Source organism: Scardinius erythrophthalmus, assembly GCF_964197995.2.
Source record: "Scardinius erythrophthalmus genome assembly, chromosome: 17".
NCBI classification, from domain to species: domain Eukaryota; kingdom Metazoa; phylum Chordata; class Actinopteri; order Cypriniformes; family Leuciscidae; genus Scardinius; species Scardinius erythrophthalmus.
The window spans coordinates 22,870,053-22,879,374 of NC_138237.1; the positions used below are offsets into that span (position 1 = coordinate 22,870,053).

Below are 9,322 nucleotides of genomic sequence, written 5' to 3' on the forward strand. Positions count from 1 at the left end.
TACCTATTCACCCCTGCCATTATTAATAGAGTGTCATGTACAACAGTCAATATTCTTAATATCAATTTTACTGCTTGGCAGTCTGTGACAAAACATGTGCTGAGGGTTTGAGATGCTAATTTAAAAGCTGCTGGTGGATTGATTGTGTGATCACGCATGGTTATTCCGTACTTGTAAGAGCGGTGCGCTGAGACGTGTGGCGTGGAGCCGTGTCTTTTGCGATCATACATTTCGGAGTGCTGATTAAATGTGCCGTCACTGAGTGGTACATCTCAGCTTCATCACCCTGTGGGGGAGGACCGGAGGAGGGTGTGCTTCATGATGATTCAGGATGTGAATGAGGCCTGGAAGTCGAAAATATGGAAGATGTTTGCAAACTGGCATTGGTAAAGAGAATGTCTTTAGTCATTTGGTAAAAATTATTTTAACAGTTCAAAAAACTTTGGTATGTTCAGAAGGTCTGTGAAATGCATATTTGAATGTGCTCTTTAGCTTCTTGATCTCACTTTCAATTCAGAAAAACTTTTTATTAAACAGCTATTTCATAACAGAAACATTTAAGAAGAGCAAATAATGGGCTGCAAACCCACAGGGTTCTTTAGGGGTTTCTTTTTAACAGTGTTTGGAAAGGACAGAGACCTAATGAGGACGACTGTTTGAGTACTTACTGTGCAATGTCATTTTAAAATGTACTCATTAAAATGAAACCACCACAATCGAAAAATAAAATAAATTAAATCCAGTGTGGTGTTTTATTGTGTAACTTGAGGAACTCTTAACTTTTCCTCTGATTGAACACACACTAATAACCTACCACTCTAATATAATTAACTATAAGACATAAATTGCTGTTTTAGTCATAGAAAATATCAGAGCTATTGTGAAACAATGATCTTTTCTGGTAAACCTAATCAGCATCTAAATTCATGACAGTTAATGTTTTATCCTCTCCAGAAGCAAAGCAGAATTAAAAGGATAGTTCATCCAAAAATTAAAACTCTGTCATCATCTCACCCTTGTGTTGTTCCAAAACGGTATGGCTTTATTTCTTCTGTGGACCACAAAAGGATAAATTACATATTAATTAATTGTGTGGGTCAGTCTTTTCTGTACAATGACAATAAATGGGTTCTAATGCTTTCAAGTTTCGAAAATGACATAGCCTACAACACCTTAAAGGAGAACTCTGGTCAATTTTAACATTGAGCTAATTTTTTTTGTAAATTTGGAGTGCTGTCAATACAGAGAACAACGACAAAAATCGGTGTTGCCTACACCGTGTTATACTCTTTTTAAAATTTGCACCCTGTTGACTTCAATGGGGCAAGTTTTAAACCTGCTTTTAGCCTCTTAACATCCTTGATGTGTCATTACAAGTGCCCAGCCATGTTAGATGATTCCTTCAGAGTGATCACAGGTGAATCTGACTGCAGTAGATGTGAAAGATATGAATAAAAATGATGTTATTTCAGCCAGCGCACATACCTGTATTTTCTTCCTGTTTTCGGTCGAAGTACTTAGTGAGCTAATGTACTTACTGAGCTCACAGCTAATGTGAGTGATTCCTTCTGAGTGAACACGGGTGAATCTGACTGCAGTAGATGTGAAAGATATTAATAAAAATGATGTTATTTCAGCCAGCGCACATACCTGTATTTACATCCTGTTTTCGGTCGAAGTCCATAGTAATCGATTGTCGAGTTCACGCGCATGATCATAGGTAACTAAACCTATGCGTGTGAACTCGACAATCGATTACTATGGACTTCGACCGAAAACAGGATGTAAATACAGGTATGTGCGCTGGCTGAAATAACATCATTTTTATTAATATCTTTCACATCTACTGCAGTCAGATTGACTCGCGTTCACTCTGAAGGAATCACTCACATTAGCTGTGCACTTGTAATGACACATAAAGGATGTTAAGAGGCTAAAAGCAGGTTTAAAACTTGCCCCATCGAAGTCAACAGGGTGCAAATTTTAAAAAGAGGATAACTCGGTGTAGGCAACACCAATTTTTGTCGTTGTTCTCTGTATTGACAGCACTCCAAATTTACAAAAAAATTAGCTCAATGTTAAAATTGACCAGAGTTCTCCTTTAAAGTATCATAAAAGTGTTCCAACACTGTAAAAAGTGATCACATTTACATTTGGCAGACGCTTTTATCCAAAGCGACTTACATTGCATTCAAGGTACACATTTTACATTTTGTCAGTTCTTGCTTTCCCTGGGAATCGAACCCATGATCTTGGCGTTGCTAGCGCCAATGCTCTACTGTTTGAGTAGCCATGCATGATCAGTTGACTTATGCATACGTTTTTTACTTAACTATTTAAGGCAACGGTTTTCCTCACTTTTTTCAAGTTAAGTCAACTGAAATGACTTGTGTACTATATTACAAGTCTTCTAAAATCATACGATACAGTTGTGATGACTTTACCAATTGGTGATAGGCTATTTTATCTATAAGGCGGGACTTATTCCGCCATATTGCGCATTGCACTTTCTCTCATTCACAGTAATATGAGTGCACCGTCTTTAAAGTCTTTGATTACACCCAACACTGCCTTTAAGCACGTCACATTCCTGCCTCAGCTATAATCGCATATATCGGCTACCTTTCTCTACCATCTTAACAATATCCTGCTTGCCAAAAAATCTCATGGGCATCCATCACTCCTGTTTATCTATCTTGCGGGTGGAGAGATCCCATAGAAAGCTGATGCCACCAAGGTCTTTTACCCAAATTGAATTCTGTCCTGGATCAAAGGTCAGCTTTTCGTCTTCTCACCCCTCTCTCTGTGAGATTGCTCTGCGTATTGGTGAGGCAGCAAGTGGCTCTGTACTAAAGCTGATTGGGGCAAAAGAGAAATAGAAGGTCATGGACACAAACGCACAAAGCAATCTTGTTTCTCCAGCTCAGTTTACTCGCTCTCCAGTTACTGAGACACACACCCTATGCAACTATCTGTTTATTTGTCTAAGTGTGTGTGTGTGACATGCGCAAATCTGTATGGGAGATAGAGAGCATGTGAAAATGGCAGTTCCATCAAGGCAATGCGATGTGCAATTCCCCAGGACAGATTAAAGCCAAAGAAGTTTTTCCCAGCCTGAATGCAGGGGGCTGACAGACAGCTCAGACCTGAGAGAAAGAAGATCACAACAGTCTACTAAAATGAAGGTGACCTCGATTTCATAGATCTGTGGACGTTTACCATTCCGAGTGACCAGACAGTCGATACCTTTATACGAGGGACAGCCAGAGCGTGTGTGTGTGTGTAAGTGAGGATGTAATTAACATCCACAGTGATACGGGGAGGTCAGACTTTAATAGACTCTGACTACCAGTCTCTTTGTGAGGGATGCCGCTACCTGAGATTTAACTAAATGCAAGACAGCTCTGAGACCTGCAACTGATTGGAAATAAATGAGAGAGTTGAATTAAGACAAGGCAAATGTGGATTAGCCAGAGCTTCTTAATGAACACTGTGATAGAGTGAATAAAACAACTGTGGTTGCTTACAGGAGAGAGACAGTATGAACAATATGAATTGTGTCAAACTCACAAGGTCATGTCATAAAAAAGTTACAGGCCAATATTTCTTGTTTTTTTTTAACTTAAGGAAACTGTATTTCTGAATGAATCTTTTAAGTGAACAAATCATTCACTGAAGCCTCACCCCTTTGAAACAAATAACCGCTTTCAAAGACACAACAGGATTTTAGTGCAAACTGTATGGAATTACAGCATGCCATTGCTGGAACGATTACGGTCAGTTCAAGGAACAACTTGATGTTTTAAATCCGTACCCAGACAGCAACATCGTGTCGGCCCAGATCTGGCCCACATCTGGTACGCGTGGAATCCACATGTCACTGTCTGGGTATGAGATTTGAAGCGACAAACGAACTAAACATTAAAATCATACAACGGAGGCATGTACTGTAAGTCAGCCTAATTCACAAAAAAAAAAGAAGAGAAAAGTAGCAAAAGGGTTATGAATGATTATAAATTATTGATGGCCATACACAATTAAAATGATGCAAGGACATATTTGACCCTCTTAATCGATTTCTGTAGCTTGCTATTGATCAGTGGTTTCAACAATTATGTCATTTGTGTTTCCTATCAGCTATTTCAACGGTTATGCAAAAAGGTCTGAAATCATTTGCGATTCAATTTGATTCATTCGGACAGTACACGTGCGCACTTAATCATTTGTGGCATTTCTCAGTGAAATAGTAATAATAAGTAAGTTAAATAATATAGGGATGTTTTGTTGTCAATTGTGAGGAAAACACTAATGGTTCTTTTTCTGTTCTTGGCTAATGCAAATTTAAATAAAGAATGATATGATTTGTATCGTCGAATCTAGTTTTAATGACTGAATGATAATTTAAACACAAAAAGACATTTACATGGCATTGTTATGTAAACTGCCTAAAGGGTTTCTGAACAAATTTGTGTAGCCCTCCCTCCGGGTAGAATCTTGTGGCTCACAAGGTAGGAATCTGTCTAGGGGATTTTAAATTTTCCCACTACCCCGGTAAAGGAACATTTCTCTTCAGTTAGAGTATCGACACATATGACCCAGATCTTCACCTGATAGTGTCAGATTTATGTTTTCTATTTGGAAATAAGAAATACACTACTGTGTTTACCTTTAGATTTGAAAATACAATTTTTGAAAATAATTAAAAAACAAATTAACATTAAACAGTTCTTTCCACAGGAAAGCACACACAAAATTATGGCAGATCAATAAACATGTATTTATTCTTCTCAGTACTCTTTTGTCTTTTACTCTTTGAATTACCAAATAAATCAATTCACAAAGTCACAACACAACAGCAATGAAACCTAATAATCACCATAACCCAAAAAAAAAAAAAAATTTCAATGTAATACTCTTCTTTTACCCAGCTAGGATTTTCAGTACACAGATGGCGCGCTAGTTGGAGGTCTGTGATGCAAAACCAATGTACTCACAAATCAGAAAAAACAAGAATTACAATTGCAGAATAGTGATCTCTAACCCTAACTCCCCAACGAGATGATAAACAGCATCCGTGACGCAACCCACAACGACACTGAGTGGATCTTGATGAACTCCTCCCAACTCTGATTAGATGAATCCACGAAAATTCACACAGATCTCCCGGGGCCTATATACCATGAAGCCGGTTTAGATGGCTAGCCAGGTAAGTTTAAGATTAGTTTGCGCCAACCCTGGGTTTTAGGTACATGAAAGTATCTCGGCTTTAATCGGTATTCGTCGCCATGGTATCTTACGCTGCACTGCTCCGGGGTAGGTTATGTTCTAGATTCGAGATCTCAGACTGAAATTTGACCAATCAGCTGTGAGCAAACAAACATATAGGGTTGCTTCTCAACATCCCTCCTCGGCTGCGTTCCAGTCCACTTTTAGACATATACTTGCGAATCCCTGCCACCATTTTGAAGTGCGTTCCACTTCATGAAGTGTACAGGGAAGTATATATGGACAGACCCTCGTTCCCTCGATTTTGACCGAGGGAGCGAGTCTACTTCATTATGTACACTTCAGGCAGCTCCATATACCACAATGCAACACGATTGTGACGTCAACACATATTGTGTTTAATTTACCCCACCACAAACAACTCTATGATAGGCTATATTCATAAAAAAAAAAAAAAAAAAATGTAAACAACTCAAACAGACCTATATACATGTAGAATTCTGCATTAAACAATTTCGTAAGAGAAAAAAATAAATATTAAATCAACCCCATAGTGGATTTCAAGTGATCAAGGGCTTAGCACGTTCCAATTCAGCCTATTGCAAAGGTTCCGCCAGTAGTGGGCACTCATGCAACATAAGCAATGACGCACATCCGAGTGAACGAGATGGAGGGAAGTTAGCGAGTGAAGGGCATGACAATTTAGGAATGGAACGCAGCACTCGTCTCTTCGCTCCTCCGTCCTCCATCCTATGACCCGGAAACCGATCGAGCTCAGCCATCTTGAAGGACATCTCGATGGGTGTTTCCTTTGCGGAAGAGTTTTATCGACTAAATGTGACGCACGTATCAATTCTCCTCCATCTTCACATCGGTCACAATCATTTTAATTTATATTTTACCTTTGCAGTTTATATAAACAACACATCTAACATATTTCACAACAGGGTATCTTGCTTTATTATTATTTATTATGAATTTCTTAAATAACCGAACTTATACAACATAAGGGCAGATCCTTTGAGCGCAGCTGATGACGCTGTGAAGTGACCCTCAAATGATGTATAAAAAAAGCTTTCATTGGATTCCTCCGTCCTCCTTTTTTTCCCTTGCAGCCTTCCCTCGCATCGTACAGGGGGTGGAGCTAAGACGCGAGGAAATGAGAAGCACCCATAGGTGACGTAACTAATTCCCAGCACTCTGTTGCAATGGCTTCACCTTCTCTTCCAAATCCCGTGGGCATCTCCGCGCAAATTGTTAGACGAGCACTTCGTAGAGAAAGAGTTTTTAGGGACAGACAAAATCTCCTTGACTTTCCTGATACTTACTTGTATGAAAGATACAGATTTTCTGCGGAAGGAATGTCTTATCTTTGCGAACTTCTTGAGCTGCACATAACAAGTGTGACACGTCGAAGCCATGCACTTAGCCTACTGTTTTTTTTTTTTTTTTGCGTTTTTTTGCAAGTGGTACATACTTGTATGCAGGGCCGGAGTGGGGCCACTTTTCAGCCCGGGAGTTTCAAGCCCAAGACCGGCCCACTTTTTCCATGTTGGAATTCCAAATTAGCACTTTTTCCAAATTGGATAAATGAAGCAACAGTTCAGCTCTTACTATTGTGTAGTTTGTATTAATACCATGGTTCAACAAATAATGTAAAGGTTAAATAATAATTCACTTAGACTTTATAAGAAGCAATTGCGACTTTATTTCACACAATTCTGACTTTATAACACAATTGCGACTTTATATCACACAATTCTGACTCTACATCTCGCAATTCTTACTTATAAGAAGCAATTGCGACTTTATTTCACGCAGTTCTGACTTTATATCTTGCAATTCTGACTTTATAACACGCAAGGGGAGGGGAGAACTCCCTCACATGGTACAACCCATGCAGAGGCTGCGCGCTGCGGTGTCAGAATGCGGAACGTGTAATGTAACTAACGTGACAAAAAATAAATAAATTCCTCGACCGGCCCAAATTCTCCCGATTCTCCCGATTACCCACCCCGGGCCTGCTTGTATGCAGTCGGTGATGCAGAGAATCTAGGGAAAAACACGGTTTGTCGAACTATTCGCAAGGTGGTCCTCAGACTGCATGGGTGCATGAATAGCTTCATTGTGTTCCCTGGACATTTTTCGACCATGTCCATAAAATTGCTGGTAATGATAGGGTGACATGAACAAATTTACCCTTTCACATTTAGTTTTTTTTTTCTTCAAAAAGCAGATTTCATTTAGAGCACTTAAATGTATTATACAATAGTCTACAGTAGCTACATGTCAAGAATGGTTTTACATATATGTATTTTTAATTCCTATGATAAGATTCCCTAGAGCAGGGGTGCCCAATCCTGCTCCTGCCGATCGACTGTCCTGGGGTGCGTTTCCCGAAAGCATTGTTGGCCAACTATGGTCGCAAGTTCATCGCAATGTCCATTGAACTCTATTGGTAACGAGGGAACTTGCGACCATAGTTGGCTAACGATGCTTTCGGGAAACGCACCCCTGCACAGTTCATCTCCAACCCTAATCAAACACACCTGAAGCAACCAATTAAGGTCTTCAGGATCACTTGAAAATTAAAGGCAGGTGTGTTTGATTAGGGTTGGAGATGAACTGTGCAGGACAGTCGATCGGCAGGAGTAGGATTGGGCACCCCTGCCCTAGAGTCATAGGAGCAATAGACTGCACACATGTTGCAATCTCCACATCTCTAGGAGAACATGAGGCGGATTATGTGAACAGAAAGTCCTTTGTTCAGGTAGGACTAGTATACTGTGAGATGATTTTTATTTGCATTGAGATTTCAATCTTTAAATGAATACTAACTAACATATAGGACAATGATTTACTGTACATTTTATCTGCAGATGACTTGTGATCATGAATGCATGATCACAAGCTTGGATTCTAAATGGCCTGGCTCAGTGCATGACTCACAAATTTTCTATGAGTCATCAGCCACTTGAAGGGCCTGTTTCTTTTGTCAGCGCTTTGAGGAAGGCAAGTTAAATTTGGTACATTACAAAACACTTTAAAGTGTTCATTTTAATTGTGACACAACTAAACGTACACAATTTTTCCCGTTTCTGTTCTATGACAGGGCTTTTTGATGGCCTGTTGGTAGGAGACGGGTTATGCATGTCAGAGGTTTTTGCTAACCCCCTATCCTGACCCTCAGACAGGGCCACAAAACCGCTTCGATGTGGCCCTCAGTAAAACCAGGGTCAAGATCGAGATGACCTTTGGCATCCTAAAGGCACGTTTCAACTGCCTTACGTGCTTAAGAGTGTCACCAGAGCGGGCATCACAGATAGTGGCTGCATGTGCCATTCTGCACAATATAGCCACTATCAGAAAGGAGCGAGTATCACCACAAAACCAGCTTCTCTCTGATGAAATTGATCCCATCACACTTGACCACCCAGCTGGCGCAGCTGTCAAAGATGCAATCACAAGACAATATTTTACTTAATAAAAGCACATTGACACTGCAGATAGGTCTCAAACTGTTTTATTGGACATGTGGCTAGGGAGGAAGAAAGACAGCCAGAGAAAGTTACGTTAATAAATAATCATAGTGTTCATACTAATGGGTTACTTGGTTAAATAAGTTCACATACTAGATCTGTTTTTTTTCCAGCTGTTTGATCTCCAATTTAATTTCTTTAATTTGGCGCCCCCTCAGATCACAGTCCAGCTCCTTAGTGACCAGTTTAGTTCTAGACTCCTTTTGTAAAGGGCCCTGACTGAGTCTGGGCATTCACCTCTGCAGCTGTCTCAGAACACACAGACAGAGTGTCTTCATCATTTGTTTCACCCTAATAAATAAAAGTAGGCCAATGTAAAGCATAACTGTTATAAAACAGTTTATGTTCATGGTGTTCTGTTTGTTGCATACTGACCTCTGCTTTTTAATGTTAAATTAATCAATCTGGTGCACTTGGAAAGTTCAAAATTAAGAGCTCCAACCCATATTCAGAGTGCAAATTGAACAAAGAAAAACTCAAAACTCTTTTAGTTGTGATATTGTGTCTGTCTACATTACACTACTACATAATAATAGTTATAATATTAATCAATATGC

General features: G+C 39.6%; 1 pseudogene across 1 annotated transcript; it reads left to right on the top strand.

Moving 5' to 3' along the window:
* The first annotated feature begins 7,846 nt into the window (after positions 1–7,846).
* Positions 7,847–8,710, top strand: LOC308706095 (putative nuclease HARBI1; annotated as a pseudogene). Its single transcript has 3 exons — positions 7,847–7,996; positions 8,106–8,238; positions 8,339–8,710. The product of its transcript is annotated as a putative nuclease HARBI1 (transcript).
* Positions 8,711–9,322: the final 612 nt, after the last annotated feature.